The following is a 20,756-nucleotide window of genomic DNA, read 5'->3' as shown; positions in this document are numbered from 1 at the left end:
ATCAGGATGGTATGGCATAAGGAACTATGCCTGTTAGGGTACTGGCAAAAGGATGGGCATATACAGGAATGATACAGGATTGAGAGAACAGAAATAAACCCTTACATTTATGTTAAGTTGATTTTTAACAAAGGTTCTAAGACAACTGAATGGGGAAAGGATAGTCTTCATAGAAAATTGTGTGGGGACAACTGGATATCGATATGCAAAAATAAACAAACCAACAAACTTAACTCATACCGCACACAGAAATTAATTCAAAATTAGGCATAGACTTACATTTTAGAGTCAAAACTATAGAATTTCCTGAGGAAAATAGGAAATCTTTGTAACCTTGAGTTAGAGTTCTCAGGACATTGTAAGCATAGAAATAAAAGAAAAAAATTGATAAACTCAACTTAATTAAAAAATTTTTGCCCTTCAATATATACTATTAACAAAATAAAAAAGACAAGTTATACAGACTGAATGAAAATTTTTGCAAATCATGTATCTGATAAAGGGTTTATATACAGAATATATTAAAAATTCCTACAACCTGGGGTGCCTGGGTGGCTCAGTCAGGTAGGTGACTGGCTCTTGGTTTTAGTGAAGGTCATAGTCTCTGGGTATGGGGGTTGGGCCCCCAAGTTGGGCTCCACACTGAGTGGGGAATCTGTTTGTCCCCCCCCCACTCTCTCTAGAATAAATGAATGAAATCTTTAAAAAATAAATAAATACAAATAAAAACAAAATTTCCTTCAACTTAACAACGCAGAGGTCCAATTAAAACCCAGTTTAAAATTGGGCAATCTGAAGAGGTTTGAAGGTACATTTCACCAATATGTACAAATGGCTAGTAAGTACATGTGAAGGTGCTCAATACCATTAATCATTAGGGAAATACAAATTAAAACCATAGTGAGATACCGCTTCCCATCTGCTAGCCATCACGGAAAAGAAAGAAATTACTGAGCACTGGCCAGGATGTGGAGAAACATTATGCTTGGGAATGTAAAATGGTGCAACTATTTTAGAAAGCAATTGCTTAAACTGTTAAACATCTCTTAGCAATTCTTTTCCTAGGGACCTAACCCACCCCAAAAACGAATACACAAGTCCTCACAGATCCTTTGAGCTTTTCCGTGAGAGCTGTGCTCCTGGAAAGCAGCAGCATGGAGAAATCCCTCCACCATTTTGTGTTCTGAGCAAGCTGATTGCCTTTGCACCCCACCCCCTTGCATAGTGCCTTCCATCCTTCCTTAAGATTCTAACGAGACCCAGTGATGACTCCCTTGTTTATCTGCCTCTATCAAAATCCCAGACCCTCTTGCTTTTCTTGGAGATATTTCTCACTAATGAATGTTCTCCCGATGGCAATAGCCTGACTAAAATCATCTCCCTGATAGTCCAGTGCATTCCATCTTTCACATAACAAAAACTTGTACACAATTACTTTTGGCTGCATTATTAAACAACTTTGGGGAACAATACAAACGTCCATCAACTTAGTGAATCGGTAAACAAAATGTAGCCTACCCACACAATGAATTCTATTCAGCAGTAAAAAGGAATCGTACATGTACTACATGGTTGAATCTTGGAAACATTATGCTAAGTGGGAAAAAGCCAAATGTCAGAAACGACATATAATATGATTAAATTTCTATAAAGTGTCCAGAAGAGGCAAATTTAGAGAGACAGAAAAATAAATCAGTGGTTGTCTATGGCTGGGCGGGGAAGGGAGATTGTCTGCAAATGCATTCACGGGAACTAGGGAGAAGGGTGTTCTGAAATTGTAATGTGGGCGCCTGGGAGGCTCAGTGGGTTAAGCATCTGTACTCAGCTGATGTCATGATCCCAGAGTCCCTGGATCAAGTCCCTGCATCAGGCTCCCTGCTCAGCGGGGAGTCTGCTCCTCCCTCTGCCTCTCACCCTACTTGTGTTCTCTGTTTTTCTCTCTCAAATAAATAAATAAAATCTTTAAAAATAAATAAATAAATAAAATTTGAGTGTGATGATCGTACAACTTTATAAGTTCACTAAAATCCATGGAACGGTATACTTATGATGGGTGAATTTCATGGTATATAAATTATATCTCAGTAAAACTATAAATAATAAAAATAACCTAAGATAAAATTCAAATGCTATGAAAACTATGAAAATTGACTATCAGAGCCAGCTGTATCCTAAAAGTGAAGTTGGCATCTAGATTTCTGGTGTGTGGTATGATAGTCTCATTAACCCTTCCACACAGCAGAGTGAGTAGAATTTGGAGAGAAATCCTTCCATAACTTTGGGGTCTATGTTTGATCCAGATATCTAGAACCAACTGTCAAAACCAGAGGCCCTTGCTACCATAGCCAAAGATCTGTAATTGTGATTTATAGTTTCTAGTCAAACAGAAACTTTCACAGTTGCATTTTAAAAAATCCTGGGGGCTGATGGGTGACTCAATCAGTTGAATGTCCGGCTCTTAATCTCAGCTCAGGTCTTAATCTCAGGATCGTGAGATTGAGCCCTGCTTCAGGCTCCACATCAAGCCTACTTGAAAAAAATAAAATAGGGGCGCCTGGGTGGCTCAGTGGGTTAAAGCCTCTGCCTTCAGCTCAGGTCATGATCCCAGAGTCGTGGGATCGAGCCCCGCATTGGGCTCTCTGCTCAGCAGGGAGCCTGCTTCCTCCTCTCTCTCTGCCTGCCTCTCTGCCTACTTGTGATCTCTGTCTGTCAAATAAATAAATAAAATCTTTAAAAAAATAAAAATAAAAAAATAAAATAAATTCTTTTGGATCTTTTTTTTTTTTTTAAGATTTTATTTATTTGTCAGAGAGAGAGACAGAGAGAGAAAGATCACAAGTAGGCAGAGAGGTAGGCAGAGGCAGAGGGAGAAGCAGGCTCCCTGCCGAGCAAGGAGCCCGATATGGGACTCGATCCCAGGACGCTAGGATCATGACCTGAGCCGAAGGCAGCTACTTAACCAACTGAGCCACCCAGGCGTCCCTGGATCTTTTTTTATAACTTAGTTTTGTTCAGTTATTTACCTGTGGGAACAATCCCCATTAAGTTGTCTGTAGATGTTGAATGTATAAAAAAGAAAGTTAAGAAAATGTTTTCTGTTCTAACTATAGTAGAAATTTAGTTGACCTTTGTCACCATCTTTCCTTCCAAATGCACTCCTTTCTTCAGAACCTTCCTCCTACCACACATCTCTGCTTATTTTGAATTCCCACCCAGTCTTGAAGTTTTAGCTGAAATGCAACCCACAGCTCACTTCTTCTTGAGTGATAATTATTTGTGTAAGTATATTATCAAGTATGCTTGAGTATAAAGAATGGTGCCGTATTCCATGGGGTAGCCTCTAGGGCACTCTGCACCAGAAAACCTCTAAATGCTGGTTGAATTGGATGGAATGTACTACCCCCTAGTGGCAGAATAGGAAAACAACGTTAAATTTTGCTAAAGGGTGTTTTCCTAGTTTCTCAAACTATGGTGGGTTTCGCAGGGCTCAGATTGTGGAATTCAGTTCAAGAGACTCTGGAGGGTGATGTTCTCAGATTGGAATGCGGTGATGTTTGCACACTCCCAAAACCCAAGACTGGCTCAGGACGGCTCTTGGTGGAAATTACCCTTTCCCCTCATTTTTCCCATTTCTCTCCTATGCTTCATCTTCCTCCCACTTTCTCCTTTTTCTCCCTGTGGGCCTTTATTTATTTCCTCATATCCACCAATTTTATCCTTTTCTTTCTTCATCGTGTTCTCCACTTTTCATTACTCAGTTGTTTTTTTTTTTGAAATTGTGGTTTCCTTTTGATTTTTGCTTTATATTCCATTATTTGCAATGTGATCATACAGGAAACATCATTTTTAAAATTCTTTTGTTTGCTGGACACAGTGGATCAGACAGCAAATTTAGCCACTCATGTCCAGTTCCAGGGATGAAAAAGACTTCTTCGAAGATAGTGCCTTGCCTTTTTTTTTTTTTTTAAGGTTTATTTACTTATTATAGAGAGAGAGAGAAAGAGAACACACATATGGTGGGGGAGGGACAGACGGAGAGAGAGAATCTCATACAGACGCCCTACCGAGCATGAGTCTGTCATGAGGCTTGATCCCAAGACCCTGAGACCATGACGTGAGCTGAAATCAAGAGTCAGTTGCTCGGGGTGCCTGGGTGGCTCAGTGGGTTAAAGCCTCTGCCTTCAGCTCAGGTCATGATCCCGGGGTCCTGGGGTCGAGCCCGCATCAGGCTCTCTGCTCCGCAGGGAGACAGCTTTCTCCTCTCTCTCTGCCTGCCTCTCTGCCTAGTTGTGATTTCTCTCTGTCAAAAAAAAAAAAAAAAAAAAAAAAAAAAGAGTCAGTTGCTCATCTGACTGAACGACCTGGGCACCTCAGTGTATTGCATTTTTATTAACTTTTCCCCTAGGTTGTTTCCTGTCTGTTCTCCCTCTTTTTCTTTTCTTTTCTTTTTTTTTTCTTTCAAAGATTTTATTTATTTGTCAGAGAGAGGGAGAGAGAGAGAGCGCACAAGTGGGGGGAGCGGCAGGCAGAGGGAGAAGCAGGCTCCCTGCCGAGCAAGGAGCCCGATGTCAATGCCGATGCTGGGGCTCCATCCCAGGACTCCGGGATCATGACCTGAGTCGAAGGCAGATGCTTAACTGACTGAACCACGCAGGGGTCCCAGTTCTTCCTCTTTTTCAAAGTGTTTATTTCTTTATCTTTTCAGTAATCTCTACACCCAGCATGGGGCTCGGACTCAGGACCCTGAGATCAAGAGTTGTACGCTCTTCTAACTGAGCCAGCCAGGCACCCCTCTCTCTCTTTTTTTAATACTTGAAGGAGTGCTCCTGAGAGGAACTTACATGTAGGTATTAGCATGATCTTCACTCATTAAAAAGTAAACCAAAGCAGAGTGAGAAGAATACTTGTCTGGAATCACAGATACTCAAGCGAGTCTTTATTGCCATTGCCAGTTAACTGGTGCCCCAATCCATATACAGAGCCGATTTCTGAAGTGTAGGGATCGAACTTCTTTACCGTAATTATTTAATCACTATAGCTTCCTTTCAGGAGTTTTTCTCTAAGTTTAGTAACATAATAAATGGAATTGTTCAAAATTCACCTGCCATGATAGAATGTTAAAGCGAAGGCAAAAACAGGTGGTCTAATCGAAGTTCTTTGTTTAACAGATGATAAATGGAGGCTCAGAAGCAAAATGACTTATTTGATGTCACACAGCCAAGTTCAAAATAAAATGCTTAAACTGTCTTGAACTTGTTTCTTGTACTTTCCACTGCTCTGTACAGTGTGAGCACAGTGTGGAGGCAATAAAGTAGGGCAGTAAGAGCCCAAAACTTGGACTCGAACAGACCAGGTTTGGGTCCCAGCTCTGGCAATCGCTAAATCACATTGGGTAAGTTATATAACCATCAGTTTCCTGATCTGTAAAACAGAGATAAAATCTTGTACCTACCTTATAGGGTTGGTAGGAACATTAAACACATAAAATACTTAGCATTGAAAAAACGTGTAGTAATACAAACGGTAATTGTATATTTGAGACCAGTACAACATCAGAGCTAAGAAAAGTGATCTTGGAGTTGAATAGCTGATATTTGTAGTTGTAGGACCTTTGGAAAGCGATTTAACTGCTCTGAGTATTAGTTTTCTCATCTGTAAAATGAGAATAATAACAATATTTCCCTCTTAGGATATCCAGAAGCTTGAATAAACAATGCATGAAAAATTCATATGTGCTGGGTGCACAAGTCAGAGCTCAATAAATAGATGCTATTATCACTATCCTCTCCAGCTTCCAGTGGAAGGTCAGACCCCGTCATGGGCAAAACACTGAGCTAAACAGTTTAGTCTAGGAAATATCTTATTAGAAAATATTATTTTCTGGGGTGCCTGGGTGGCTTGATCTTTAAGTGTTTGCCTTCAGCTCGGGCCATGATCTCAGGGTTCTGGGATGGAGCCCCACTTGGGCTCCCTGCTCTGCAGGGAGTCTGCTTCTCCCTCTCCCTCTGCTCTCCCTGCCCCACACTCTTGTCCATGCTCTTTCTTGCTCTCAAATAGATAAATAATAAAATCTTTTTTTAAAAGAAAATATTTTCTTTCCAAAGTAATGAGGAGTTCAAGGAAAGCAACAGTAATGACCTATCATCATCAAATAAGTGTAATAGCTACCAAGCAGGTCCTGTGAGATTGCCATATCTCTACATCTGCCATTTTCTTTAAGTTTATTTATTTAAGCAAGTTCTGCACCCGATGTCGTGCTGAACTCATGACCCTGAGATCATGACCATGGTCTTTGAACTGAGCCAGCCAGGCACCCGCCACAGTCTATCATTTAATTTCGCTCACCGCCTAATCCAGTGAGGTAGGGTCAGAGTAGTCGGATGCAGACAGATTAAGGAACTGAGCAGGGGTCATCCTGCTGGTAAGCACCTTCATCCAGTCCAGAGTGTTCCAGACCATACTGTTTCACTGTGCTATCTTAATTCTGCTTCCCAAACAGAAATTCTCCAAATTGGGAGAACTAAAACCCAGATTTAGACAACCTATCCTAATTTCCAGAATTAGAATAAGAGATAACATCTATCAGTTTTATGATGCCAGGAAGAGTCCTTTTTTAAAAAATTATTTTTATTAACGTATAATGTATTATTTGCCCCAGGGGTACAGGTCTGCGAATCGCCAGGTTTACACATTTCACAGCACTCACCATAGCACATACCCTTCCCAATGTCCATCACCCAGCCACCCTCTCCCTCCCCCTAGCAACCCTCAGTTTGTTTTGTGAGATTAAGTGTCTCTTATGGTTTGTCTCCCTCCCGATCCCATCTTGTTTCATTTTTCCCTTTTTTCCCCCCAAACCCCCCACCCTGCCTCTCCAATTCCTCATATCAGAGAGATCATATGACAATTATCTTTTTCTGATTGACTTATTTCAAGACGAGCCCTTTTAATGTTTAGCTAGTCCATGAAATCTCTTGAAGATTTTCAAATAAAGTTCCTACCATAATTGGTTTTTAAATCCTGGATTAGTCTGTCTAAACTGCCATTAAAAAATACCACAGGTTGGGTGGCTTAAATAACAGAAATTTATTTCCTGTTGGTTTTGGAGGCTGGAAGTTCAAGATCAAGGTGCTGACAGGTTTGGTTTCTTGTGAGGCCTCTCTCCTTGCCTTGGTCACCTTCTCCCTGTGTCTTCACGTGGCCTTTCCTCTGTGCTCATACGTCCCTGGTAGCTCTCCCTCCCTCTGTTTGCTTTTGTGGTAAAAACAAAAGCAAACAGAGCAAAACAAAAAGATCTACTCTTTCAACAATGTGCAAAAGATCATTAACTGTAGGTACAATGTTGTACATAGCTCTCTAGAACTTACTCATCTTACCCATTGAACAATAACTCCCATTTCCTTCTCCCTGTACCCCCTGGAAATCACCATTCTCCTTTGTGCTTCTATGAGGCTGACTGACTATGATGTACTTCATATGAGTGGAGTCATGCGACATTTGTTCTTTTGTGACTGGCTTATTTCACTTAACATGATCGGGTTCCTCCATATTGATGTATTGGCAGGATTTCATTATTTTTCAAGGCTGAATAACATTTCATTTTATGTATATACCACATTTTCTCTTTTTCCATTCATGTGTCAATAGACATTTAGGTTGTTTCTGTATCTCAGCTATTATGAATAATGATGTAATGAAGAGGGGAGTGTGGATATCTCTTTGAGATCCTGATTTCAATATTTTGGATATCTACCCAGAAGTAGGATTCCTGGATCATATGGTAGTTCTGTTTTTAAGCTTTGCAGGAATTTCCAGGCTATTTTCCATAATGACTCTGTGAATTTACATTCCCACTAACAATGCACAAGGGTTCCCCTTTTCCCTACATCCTGGCCAACACTTGACCCCTTTAGCCTTTTTGATAATAGCTATTCTAACAGGTGTAAGATAATATCATTGTGGTTTTGATTTGCATTTCCCCAGGGCTTAGTCATACCGAGCACATTTTCAAATGCCTGCTGCCCATTTGAACACATTGCGCATTGCATGAACACAAGAACACATTACGTGTGTTCTTTGGAGCAATGACTATTTAGATGCTTTGCCCATTTCATAATTGGGTTATTTGTGTTTTTGATGCTGAGTTTTAGGAACTCCTTGTATATTTTGTGTATTAACCTCATGTAGACAAATGGTTTGCAAATACTTTCTAACATTCCATAGTTTGCCTTTTCGTTCTGTTGTATCCTTTGCCATACAGAAACTTTTTAATTTGATGTGATGTAGCTCCACTTGCCTGTTTTTGCTCTTGCTGCCTGTGTTTGGTGTCATATCTAAAAATCATTGCCAAGACCAATGTCAAGAAGCCCTCCGCCTATTTTCTTTGAGAAATTCTGCAGTTTTTGTTTTTTTTTTTTTCTAAGATTTTATTTATTTAACAGAGAGACGGGGAGAGAGCATGAGTGAAGGGAGGGACAGAGGGAGAGGAACAGACGGAGCGGGAGAGGCAGATGCCCCACTGAGTGCAGAGCCTGACATGGGGCTTGATCCCAGGACCCTGTGATCATGACCTGAGCCAAAGTCAGGTGCTTAACTGACTGAGCCACCTAGGCGCCCCTGGAGTTTCAGGTCTTATGTTTAAGTCTTTAATCCATTTTGAGTTGATTTTTGTGTATGGTGTAATATAAGGGTCCAATTTCATTCTTTGGCCTATGGATATCCAGTTTTCCCAAGACCATTTGTTGAAGAGACCATTCTTTCCCCATTATGTGTTTTTGGCACTCTTGTTGAAGACCAGTTCACTATCTATGCATGGATTTATTTCTGGGAACTCTATGTCTTTTTTTTTTTTAAGATAAATATACCATTAATCCCCTTTATTTATTTATCCCATCCCTGTTCCTGCCACCTTCACCTGGTTTGTTCTCTGTATTTAGAAATCTGTTTTTTATTTGTCTCCTTTTTCATTCATTTTGTTTCTTAAATTCCATGTATGAGTGAAATCATATGGTATTTGTCTTTCTTTGACTTATTTCACTTCTACTAGATCCGTTCATGTTGCAAATGGCAAGATCTCATTCATTTTTACGGCTGAGTAATATGCCATTGTATGTATATATATATTTATATATATATAAAGAAGATATGGGAGATAGATATATATCTAGATATATATAGATATATATAGATATATATCTATCTCCCATATCTTCTTTATCCTTTCATCTTCATCCTTTCATCTATTAGAGACACTTGTTTCTATATCTTGGCTATTCTAAATGCTACAAAACACAAGAGTGCATTATCTTTTCAAATAAGTATTTTTGCTTTCTTTGGGTTAAATACTCAGTAGTGGAATTACTGGATCATATGGTAATTCTATTTGAAATTTTTTGAGGGATTCCCACACTGGTTTTTCCATAGTGGCTGTATCAATTTGCCTTCCCACCAACAGTGCATGACGGTTCTTTTCTCTCCATATCCTTGCCAGAACTGGTTATTTCTTAGGATTTTGATATTAGCAATTCTGACAGGTGTAAAGTGATCTCTCATTGTGGTTTCAATTTGCATTTCCCTGATGATTAGGGATGCTGAGCATCTTTTCATGTGTCTGTTGGCCATCTGTATGTCCTCTTTAGAAAAATGTTTATTCATGTCCTTTGCCCATTTTTTAATCAAATTTTTTGGAGGGGTGTTGAGTTGTAGAAGTTCTTTATTATTTTGTATATTAACCTCTTATAAGATACGTCATTTGCAAATACTTTGTCCCATTTAGTAGGTAGACTTTTTGTTTTGTAGACGGTTTCCTTTGCTGTGCAGAAGCTCTTACTTTACTCTAGTCCCAACAGTCTAATTTTGCTTTTGTTTCCCTTGCCAGAGGAGACATATCTAGGAAAATATTTCTATGGCTGATATCAAAGAAATTACTGCCTATGTTTTCTTCTAGGAATTTTACGGTTTCAGGTCTCACATTTAGGTCTCTAATCCATTTTCAGTTGACTTTTGTGTATGGTGTTAGAAAGTGGTCCAATTTCATTCTTTTGTATGTAGCTGTCTAGTTTTCCCAGCAGTATCTGCTGAAGCAACTTTTTCCCTCTGTGGGTCATCTGTGTGTCTGTCTGTTTTTATGCCATTACCAAACTGTTTAATTTCTGTAGATCTGTAAGATATGTTGAAATCAGAAAATGTGGGGTGGCTCAGTCAGTTAAGTGTCTGCCCTCAGCTCGGGTCATGACCCCAGGGTCCTGGGATCTAGTCCCACATCAAGGTCCCTGCTCAGTGGGCAGCCTGCTTCTCCCTCTATGCCTCCCCCCTGCTCAAGCACTCCCTTTTCTCTCAAATAAACAAATAAATAAAATCTTAAAAAAAAAAAAAAGAAATCAGAAAGTGTGATGCCTCCAGCTTGTTCTTTGCCATGATCGCTTTGGCTATTTGGGATCTTTAATGGTTCCATATGAATTGTAGGATGATTTTTTTTCTATTTCTGTGAAAAGTATCATTGGGATGTTGTTGCTCATAGCACTGAATTCTATAGATCACTTTGAAGAGTATAGACTTTTTAAAAAAGGATTTATTTATTTATTTGGGGCGAGGGGCAAAGAGAGAGGGAGAGAAAGAATCTCACGCAGATTCCACTCTAAGCGTGGAGCCCAATGTGGGGCTCAATCCCAGGACTCCGAAATCATGACCTGAGCTAAAATCAAGAGTTAGATGCTTAATGGACTGAGCCACTTATGTGCCCCTGGATAGTATAGACATTTTAATAATACTAAGTTTTCCAAGCTGTGAACATAGGATATGTTTCCATTTATTTGTATCTTCTTTAATTTCCTTTATGAAGGTTTTAAAGTTTTTAGCATATCAGTTTTTCATGTCTTTGGTGAAGTTCATTTCCAAATATTTTAAGTGAGATCATTTTCTTAACTTCTCTTTTGGGTAGTTCTTTGTTAGTATGATAAAAATGCAAGTGATTTTTGTAGTTTGATTTGCTATCCTGCCACTTTCCTAAATTTATTAGCTCTAAAGTGTGTGTGTGTGTGTGCGTGCGTGCGTGTGTGTGTGTGTGTGTGTGTGAGAGAGAGAGAGAGAGAGAGAGAGAGAGATTTTTAGGGTTTTCTACATATAAAACTATGTCATTTGTGAACAGAGATAATTTTCCTTCTGCCTTTCTGATTTGGCGATTTAATTTCTTTTTCTTGCCTAATAGCTCTTAACTAGAACTTCCAGTACTACATTGGATAGAAGTGGTGAGAGCAGGTACGTTTGCCTTTCCTGATCTTAGAGAAACAGCTTTCAGGTTCTCCCTGTTGAATATGTTAGCTGCGTGCTTTTTTATCTATGTCCTTTATTATGTTGAGGTAGATTATTTCTATAACTAGTTTATTGGGAGTTTTTCTTCAGGAAAGTTATTTTTGTAGGAGAATGAGGACTGAGACTTCCTGTTCCACCCTTTTATAACGTCACCTCTCTTCCTTCTCTTATAAGGACACCAATCCTACCGGATTCGGCTGCCACCCTTACGGCCTTATTTAATTTAAATTACCTCTTTAAATGCCCTATCTCCAAATACAATCGTAGAGAGGGCTAGGATTTTAACCGATGAATTTTGGGGAGATAGGCACAGTTCAGTCTGTTAAAAAAAATCCACTTAATTTTTTATCCTCCAAGTAATAGATAAAGATGTCTGAGAAGTTATGTCACTTGCTTACGTTTCTCCAGCCAGTAAGTGACATGGCCTGAAAAGGATGGGGCTTGAAGGTCCGGGTGCTAATTAACTAAACAGCTCATGGATCTGCTCACTCTGAAAGCTGATTCGTCATCACCTCCTTTCTCCGTTCCCATTATGACTTGTCCCCGGAGGTTCAACAACAGGTGGCAAAAGAGGAAAACCACGGACCTTCACAGGGGATGGGAAGATGATTGCTTTGCTCTGCTTCTCCTGTAAAAACAGGATTGCTGGAAGAGCAGAGTCCTGCATGGCAGGGCCAGGGCCCTGCAGGCCTATGGGCTGGAGAATATTTTAGAATAATACACTTTACAGTGGTAGAGATTCTAAAAAATATTTTAGAATTTTTTATTCTAAAAAAAGAATAATACACTTTACAGTGGTAGAGATTTAAAAAAAAAAAAAAATCTAGGGGCACCTGGTTGGCTCCGTAGGTTAAGTTTCTGACTCCTAGTCTCAGCTCAGGTCTTGACCTCAAGGTCGTGAATTCAAGCTCTGCACTGGGCTCCATACTAGGCATGGAGCCTCGTTAAAAATCATAATCATAATCATAATAAAATAAAATCTAAGCAATATAGAAAAGTACAAAAGAAGAGTAAATTCTCTCATCTTCCTGACCCAACTGCTTTCTTCAGACGCAATTATGGCTACTTTTGAGTATGCATTCAGAAATATATTTTAAGCCCATGTATAATATATGTAAATTATAGTGTAGGGTAATACTATACTTATTGTTCTACAGTGTATTTTTTAATTTCTTAGCAGTATGTCTTTGACATGTTTTCATATTAATAGGCTCAGTTCCATCTCACCCTTCATAATGATGGCAAAATATTTCATTGTGGGGATAGGTATATCCTTGTGATTTATTTAACTATTCCTATAGTAGACTGAATCATGGTCATCCCCCCGCAAATGCCAATATTCTAATCCCTAGAACCTGAAAGTGTTACTTTATTTGGAAAAGAAGTCTTTGCTGATGTGATTGAGTTGAGATGGGGGTATTACCCAGGATGATCTGGGGGGGTGGGTTCTAAATGAATCACAGGCGTCCTCGTAAGAGAAAGGCAGATGAAGATCTGAACCCAGTGGGGTGGAGGTGATGTGTGGCCAGAGGCAGAGATCGGAGCGTGGCAGCCACCAGCCGGCTAAGTCTAGCAGTCATTCAGGAGTTGCATGAGTTGAAGATGGAAGACGCAAGATCCGGATTCTCCTCTGGAGCCTCCAGAGGAAGTGCAGCCCTGCTAATCCCTGATTTCAGACCATGGCTAGTGATTTCAGACTTCCGGCTTAGAGGGCTGTGAAAGAAGAAACCTGTGTTATTTTAAGCTACCGGGTCTATGGTCATTTGTTACAGCGGCTGCAGGAAAAGAGTACAGGTCTCTGATTGATGGACATTTGGGGTATTTCCATTATTATGAATAGGAGTTATAATAAATAGCCTGTACTTATAGCTTTACCCGCTGTTCAGTCGTATTTGTAGGACAGATTCCAAGAAATAGGGTATCAGAGGCAGAGGATAGCAGACACACAAAAGACTTCACTGGGCTTAAGGAGAATGTTTATGCTTTCCAGATGGATTCATGTACTACATAACAAAATGTGTGCCTTTGACTTTATAGCTCTAAAAATGTGTGGCAAAAACAATCAAGACTAAAACCAAATGACCTACCCACTCAAGTCGAGAATCAGCCTAGAGAACAAAACAAACGTGAAAAATGAAACAAAATGAAGTAATAAATAAAAAGATAAAAATCAGTGAAATAGTGAATAATAGAAAAAAAAGAGTATCTTAACATAGCCAGTGTTTCACCAATATAATTAATTAGGTAAACAAGCCTCTGGAAAGACTGAGAAAGGGAGAAACCCTGCAAATAAACAAATCCCAGAGTGAAAAGCAGGAAATAAGATATGAGAGATTTAGACACAATGAAAGAATATAAAAATACTTCATACATGAAACTATAAAGGGCAAAAAATTGACTTGAGAAGAAATAGGAACCTCGAACAGACTTATGAATCTCTTGAGAAAAAGTATCTCGAAGATCTCCTCCTATGCACATTAAAAATCACAGGGCCAGATGGTTTTATGAATGTATTCCTCCAATCTCTCCAGGAGTATATAATTCTCATTTTACACAAATTGTTCCGGAGACTCAAAACATAAGAAAGCCTGCTTGACTCATCTTCTGAGCCTGGCATAAACTCGATTGCAAATCTGTATCAGAAGAGCAGAGGAGAAGACATTTCTAGGTGTGGGTAGAGGGAATTGTGGTAATTACAATACTTCAGGTCTTCCCCCAGCTTTCGGGTGTGTTATTAACCCGCGTGAGGTTCGGTGGGACCTCTGAAATTCTGACCAATGCCTTATGAGCTCAAGTGGTGTGTTTCTCCTAGGCCGGTGTGCTCAATGGCTGGTCTGAAAACCCTGGGTTCTCTCTGCCTTTGTGGTGGCAACCAGCAATGTGTGAGATGGTACTTGCCCCATCAGTCTGGGTCTCTCAATGGCAACGATGAGCAGGATCACATCCCTGCTGACTTGTGATAGTCAGGTGGCATAGGTATTTTGCTATTTTAAGCCACTGTGATTTGGGGGGTTGCTATTACAGTGTAATCTAGTGCACCCTGGCCAACACAATTGTCTCTTAATGCTCACTGTCCCTTCCGATGGTCTTCCAGTGTGCCCACCCATACTGCAAAACCCGGACAACTAAATACGACCCCTTTCAGTCTCCTTTGCAGCTAGAGTTCTTGATGTGATTAAGTTCCACCAATCAGATGCATTTGGATGAAATCTAGAAGTGCAAAGTGTGAGGCAGGCCATCTTCCTAATGCTCCTGCCATTGCTTTGCGTAGCATGATCACGGGGACGTGACTGGTGCAACACTGAGGAGACTAGCTACTAGCCTAGTGTCCAGTCACTAGCTTTGTGGTGTTAAGAGGCTATTGTGACGATGACAGCAGCTTCCTGCTTTGTGGATCACAGTGTCTGATGACGTCTGGCAGCTAGCTCTCCGTTCTCCCCTCCCCATCTAAGGGAGCAGTAACAGCTCTCTGGTCTGTTCTGAGGGTCTCTTCTGGAGACCCTGCCTAGAGCTAGCTTCTCCTTCCCTTTTAATAATTTTATGAGCACCCATCCCCTATTTTTTTAAAAGATTTTATTTATTTATTTGGCACAGAGAGAGAGAGAGATCACAAGCAGGCAGAGCAGCAGGCAGAGAGAGAGGGGGAAGCAGGCTCCCCGCTGAGCAGAGAGCCCGATGTGGGACATGATCCCGGGACCCTGAGACCATGACCTGAGCAGAAGGCAGAGGCTTAACCCACTGAGCCACCCAGGCGCCACCCCATTCCTTATATTTACTTTTTTTTTTTCATTTTTTCTTTATTTTTTTAAGTAGGCTCCATGCCCAAAGGTGGGGCTTGAACTCACAACCTTGAGATCAAGAGCAGGTTCTCTACCAACTGGGCTATCCAAGTGTCACAGTGACAAGATCTGATTTACTGTTTTGTTTATTTATCCAGTGCCCTATATATAAGCCCTTTTGCTTTTATGATTTCTTACCTACAATTAAACCTTGACTAATTTAGGGCTTACCTCACTTTATAAATATAGATGCAAAAATTCTGAATTAAATATTGGTCAACCAAATCTAACAGTATGTATACGTGTACGTGTGTGTGTGCATATGTATATATAATGCAAGGATGCTTCAACATTAGAGAATCTCTATATGCAACTGACTCTATTAATGGACTACAGGAGAAAAATCACAAAATATCATAATAAAAAAATTAATTAAGCAACTCTTATGACAAAAGCTCCCAGAAAACTAGAATAGATGGTAATTTTTTTAAAAATAGAAGCTATCATGTTAGTTAGGGTACAGGGAACTGCTATAAGAAAAAGTTCTAGGGGCACCTGGGTAGCTCAGTTGTTAAGTGTCTGCCTTCAGCTCAGGCCATGATCCCAGGGTCCTGGGATCGAGGCCCACATCAGGCTCCCTGCTCTGTGGGAAACTTGCTTCTCCCTCTCCCACTTCCCCTGCTTGTGTTCCCTTTCTCACATTGTCTCTCTCTGTCAAATAAATAAATAAAAACTTTAAAAAATAAAAAAGAAAGAAAAAGTTCTAAAACAATGGCTTAAAAACCATTTCTTTCTTTCTCGTGTACTCATCTTACTGTGAGCAGTCCAGGTCAGGAGGATGGATGGCTCTATTCCCTGTCATCATGAGGAGTTCCAAGTTTCTTCCAAGTTACAGTTCTACCATCCCACAGGGATGTCATTGTCTTGGTGGAAGCTAGGTGGCTGCCATGAGCAGGTTCCTGCTGCTGGAAGGAAAGACATCATGAAGGAGGCACGCCCATTGTCTTAAGTACCAGACCCCAGTGACTGATATTTCACATCCCAACGATGATAATGTAGACACGTGGCCTCATCAAACTGCAAGCAAGTCTAGGAAATACGCCAAGCTCTAACTCGGTTGTCATGTGTACACAACCATTATGCACCATTCCAGAGTTGCTTGGCTACGCCTACCTCCGTCCCTTGCAAGGGTACTCCCTGGTGACAGCTCACGTCATTCCTGGGGCCTTAGTGACATGACAGAGAGGTGAAAAGAGAAGACCTGACTGAGTCATGGTGAGTCCTAACCTGGCACTTTTTTGAAAGCATGCTGGGCAGTGCTGCTCCCATGATCCGAGAAGTCCCCAAATGTCTCTTAGCCACATTGGCCAGTTTCCCAGAAGCCACTGAGGGGACTGAGTGATAAATTCAAACATGAAGTGGGTAAGGCCTCCCAGGCTGACCTCCACCCCGAGGAGATAGGACATGGTAGGAAACCAGTGGAAACAGAGTTCCCTTTCCCACCCCACCAGACTGTTCTGTGATTTGGTCATTACATACAGCCTCTCTGGAAGCGTCCTGAGGAATCTGAGCAGCTGTTCTGGGGAAGCTGTGGCAGCCTGAGAACACCTTCCTCCATCACTTTCCCCCTCCTGCCTCGCTTCCCTGACTTTTACCCCCCTGGGGTTGCTCATCTCCCCACTAGAGCGATAGCATGTAAATGGTGGTGTTTTTCAGGAAAAATATGCTGGAACACCATGGAAGAGGGGAAGCTGGATTACGGTGAACTGCTAGGAGTCTCTCTATCCAAGGCCCATGGAAAGCATCTTACTCAATGGTAGAACTTTGTTTTGTTTGTTTGTTTGTTTGTTTGTTTTTATAGATTTTATTTATTTATTGAGAGAGAGAGAGCACAGGCAGGCAGAAAGGCAGGGAGAGAGAGGAAGATGCCCAGCAGGGAGCCCAATGCAGGGCTTGATCCCAAGACCCCAAGACCATGACCCAAGCCAAAGGCAGATGCCCAACTGACTGAGCCACCCAGACGCCGCTGTTTATCTTTTTTAAAATTGAAGTATGGTTAACACACATGTTATATTAGTTTCAGGTCTAAAAACACAGTGATTCCACAGCTCTATATGTTATGCTGTGTTCACTGCAAATGTAGCTACCATCAGTCACCACAAAGCACCATCCCAGTACCATTGACTATGTATTCCCTATGCTGTACCATTCACTCCCTTGACTCGCTCATTCCATAACTGGAAGTCTGTACCTCCTACTGCCCTTCACTCATTTTGCCCATCTCTCCATCCCTCCCCGCTGGCAACCATCCTTTTGTTCTCTGTAACTATGGGTCAATATCTGCTTTTTGTTTGTTTTGTTTTTTAGATTCCACATATAAATAAAATCATGCGGCACTTACCTTTCTCTGACTTATCTCACTTAGCATAATACCCTCTAGGTTTATCCGTGTTGTTGCAAATGGCAAGATTTCATTCTTTTTTATGGCTGAGGAATAGTCCATTATATATGTGTACATACACATATCTATCATATATATATATATGATATATATATATATATATATATCACATCTTCTTTATCCATCCTTCTATCAGTGGGCACGTGGGCTGCTTCCTTATCTTGGCTATTGTAAATAATGCAGCAGTAAATAAAGAGTTGTTTTATTTTTTTTTTGAATCAGTGTTTTTGTTTTTTTTGGGGTAAATACTTAGTAGTGAAATTACTGGATCATAAGGTAGTTCTATTTTTAACTTTTTGAAGAACCTCCATACTATTTTCCATAGTAGCTGCACCAATTTACATTCCCACCAACAGTGCACAAGGATTCCTCTTGCACCACATCCTTGACAACACTTGTTTCTGGTGTTTTTGATTCCAGCCATTCCAAGTGGTATAAGGGGATATCTCACTGTGGTTGTGATTTGCATGTCCCAGACAATGAGTGATGCTGAGCATCTTTTCACATGCCTGGTGGTCATCTGGATGTTTTCCTTGGAGAAATGACTCTACAGGTCCTTGTCCAATTTTTAATTGGATTATTTGGGTTTTTTGTTTTGAGTTGTACAAGTTCTTTATTTATTTTGGACATTGACCCCGTATCAGATATATCATTTATAAATATCTTCTACCATTTGGTAGGTTGCCTTTTTTATTTTGTTAATGGTTTCCTTCACTGTGCAAAAGCTTCTTATTTTGATGAAGTCCCAATAGTTTATTTTTGCTCGTTTCCCTTGTGTCAGCAGACATATCTAGAAAATTGTTGCTAATGGGATTTTGTTGTTTTTTTTTTTAAGGCCTATAAAAACATTACTGTCTTATTAGTGACTAAATGAAGAGAATTTTATAAGTGAAAAGTCTCCCTAGAAGAGAATGAGCAGAGGTGCCTGTGTGGCTCCGTCAGTTGGGCGTCTGCCTTTGGCTCAGGCTGTGATCCGTTGTCCTGGGATGGAGCCCCAGATAGGACTCCCTGTTCAGCGAGGAGTCCACTTCTCTCTCTGCCCCTTCCCGACTTATGCTCTTTTTCTCAAATAAATAAATAAAATCTTAAAAAGAAGAAGAGGATTTGTAAAATACATGTTCCCAGGCTGATCTCTCAGCCTTTCCAAGGCCATATGGTCATGGCTCACAGTTCCAGAGTAGCCTGTATTTGGGGTGCGGGAGGACAGCATCTTTCTGGAAGTTCCCACCCACATAGATCTTAGTCTGCAGAGGTGTGTCCAGAGCTGGATGGATCTGGCTAAGAGCTAGGCCTGGCAGGCAGCTGTCCCAATGTTCTACAGTGCCATGCTGTCCAGGGGCTGACTGACTCCCCTGGCTCATGAGTGATGGCTCCTAGGCAGAGAGGTCTAAGTTTGGTTCCAAAGTGTTCTGGGCTCTAGATGTCCAAGAGATTATTACCTATTTCTTCTTCTAAGAGTTTTATGGTTTCAGGTCTCATGTTTAGGTCTTTAATCCATTTTGAGGGTTTTTTTTGTGCCTGGGGTAAGAAAGTGGTCCAATTTTCTCAGCACCATTTATTTAAGATTTTTTTCTTCTTCTTTTAGTATGTTCTTGCTTCCTTTGTTGTAAATTAGTTGACCATGTAATTGTGAGTTTATTTCTGGGCTTTCTATTCTGTTCCATTGATCTGTGTGTCTATTTTTCATGCCTCTACCATACTGTTTTGATTACTATAGCTTTGTAGTGTATCTTTAAATATAGGACTGTGCTTTGTTCTTCTTTCTCAAGATTGTGTTGGCTATTTGAGGTCTTTCACAGTTCCATACAAATTTTAGGATTATTTGTTCTAGTTCTGTGAAAAATGTCATTGGTATTTTGATAGAGATTGCATTGAACCGGTAGATTGCTTTAAGTAGTATGGATAATTTTAGAATGTTAATTCTTTCAATTCGATTCAATTCAATTCAATTCATTATATTGAGCATGTATATCTTTCCATTTGTTTGCACCATCTTCAATTTATTTCATCAATATTTTATATTCCAAAGAAGAACATTGGATGTATTCCTTATTATAAAATCAGAAATAAGGAAAAGATGCCTGATAACACCACTACTATTCAACACGACACTGATCACTCTAGTCAATGCCAACAGGCATTAAAGGGACCATAAAAGCGCCTGGGTGGCTCAGTGGTTTAAGCCTCTGCCTTCGGCTCAGGTCATGATCTCAGGGTCCTGGGATCGAGCCCCGCATCGGGCTCTCTGCTCAGTGGGGAGCCTGCTTCTTCCTCTCTCTCTGCCTGCCTCTCTGTCTGCTTGTGATCTCTGTCTGTCAAATAAATAAATAAAGTCTTTTAAAAAAAAAAAAGATTAAAGGGACCATAAAAGGTAAAAGGGTAATAATAGAAGAAATAAAATTGTCAGTATTTGCAAATGATATGCTCAGCTATAACTCAACAAAGTCAACAAATAAACTATTAAAATTTATGAGTTTAACAATGTTGCTCGAAAAAAATATCACCTTACAAGATTCACTAGCATTCATTCTTCATACCAGCAATGACAACCACAAGGTATAAGAGAGAACACGATGCCCATCACAAGTACAAAAATTAGAAAGTATTGAGGAAGTAAAGTACCAAAGAGGTACTTAAAACTTCTTTGGAGAAAATTTGAAAGCATTAAAAAAGGAAATAGAAAATAATCTGAATAAATGGAGAGACAGTGCACAGAATTGAACGGGATGATTTAATATTGCAATGATGCTAGTTTCCTTCCAATTAGTCTATGTATGCAATGCAATCCAAGAAATATTCTGGTTGGATTTTTTGGGGGATCTCTACTGTCTTCCCGTAAAATGTCTAAGAAAGGACACATGTCCATAAATATCTAGATTCATGTTGAAATACAGAAGAACTAGAAGGAAGGCTCACCTTCCCAGATATCAACACATATCATAAAGCCACAATAACAAAAGAAGTATGGTAATTGTGGGCGAATAGACTAGCCCAATGGGACAGAACAGAGAACTCAGAAATATACCTTCGTATGTAGGAGAACTTGATAGATGATACAGTTGGCACCACACTAACTATAAGTGAACTATACATGGACTAATTTCCTATGGAAAGATAAAACCATCAATTAGGGGCGTCTGGGTGGCTCAGTGGGTTAAGCCTCTGCCTTTAGCTCAGGTCATGATCTCAGGGTCCCGGGATCGAGC

This window comes from Meles meles, chromosome 4 (genome assembly GCF_922984935.1).
Source record: "Meles meles chromosome 4, mMelMel3.1 paternal haplotype, whole genome shotgun sequence".
Classification (NCBI taxonomy): domain Eukaryota; kingdom Metazoa; phylum Chordata; class Mammalia; order Carnivora; family Mustelidae; genus Meles; species Meles meles.
Note: the sequence above shows the minus strand (reverse complement) of the source record.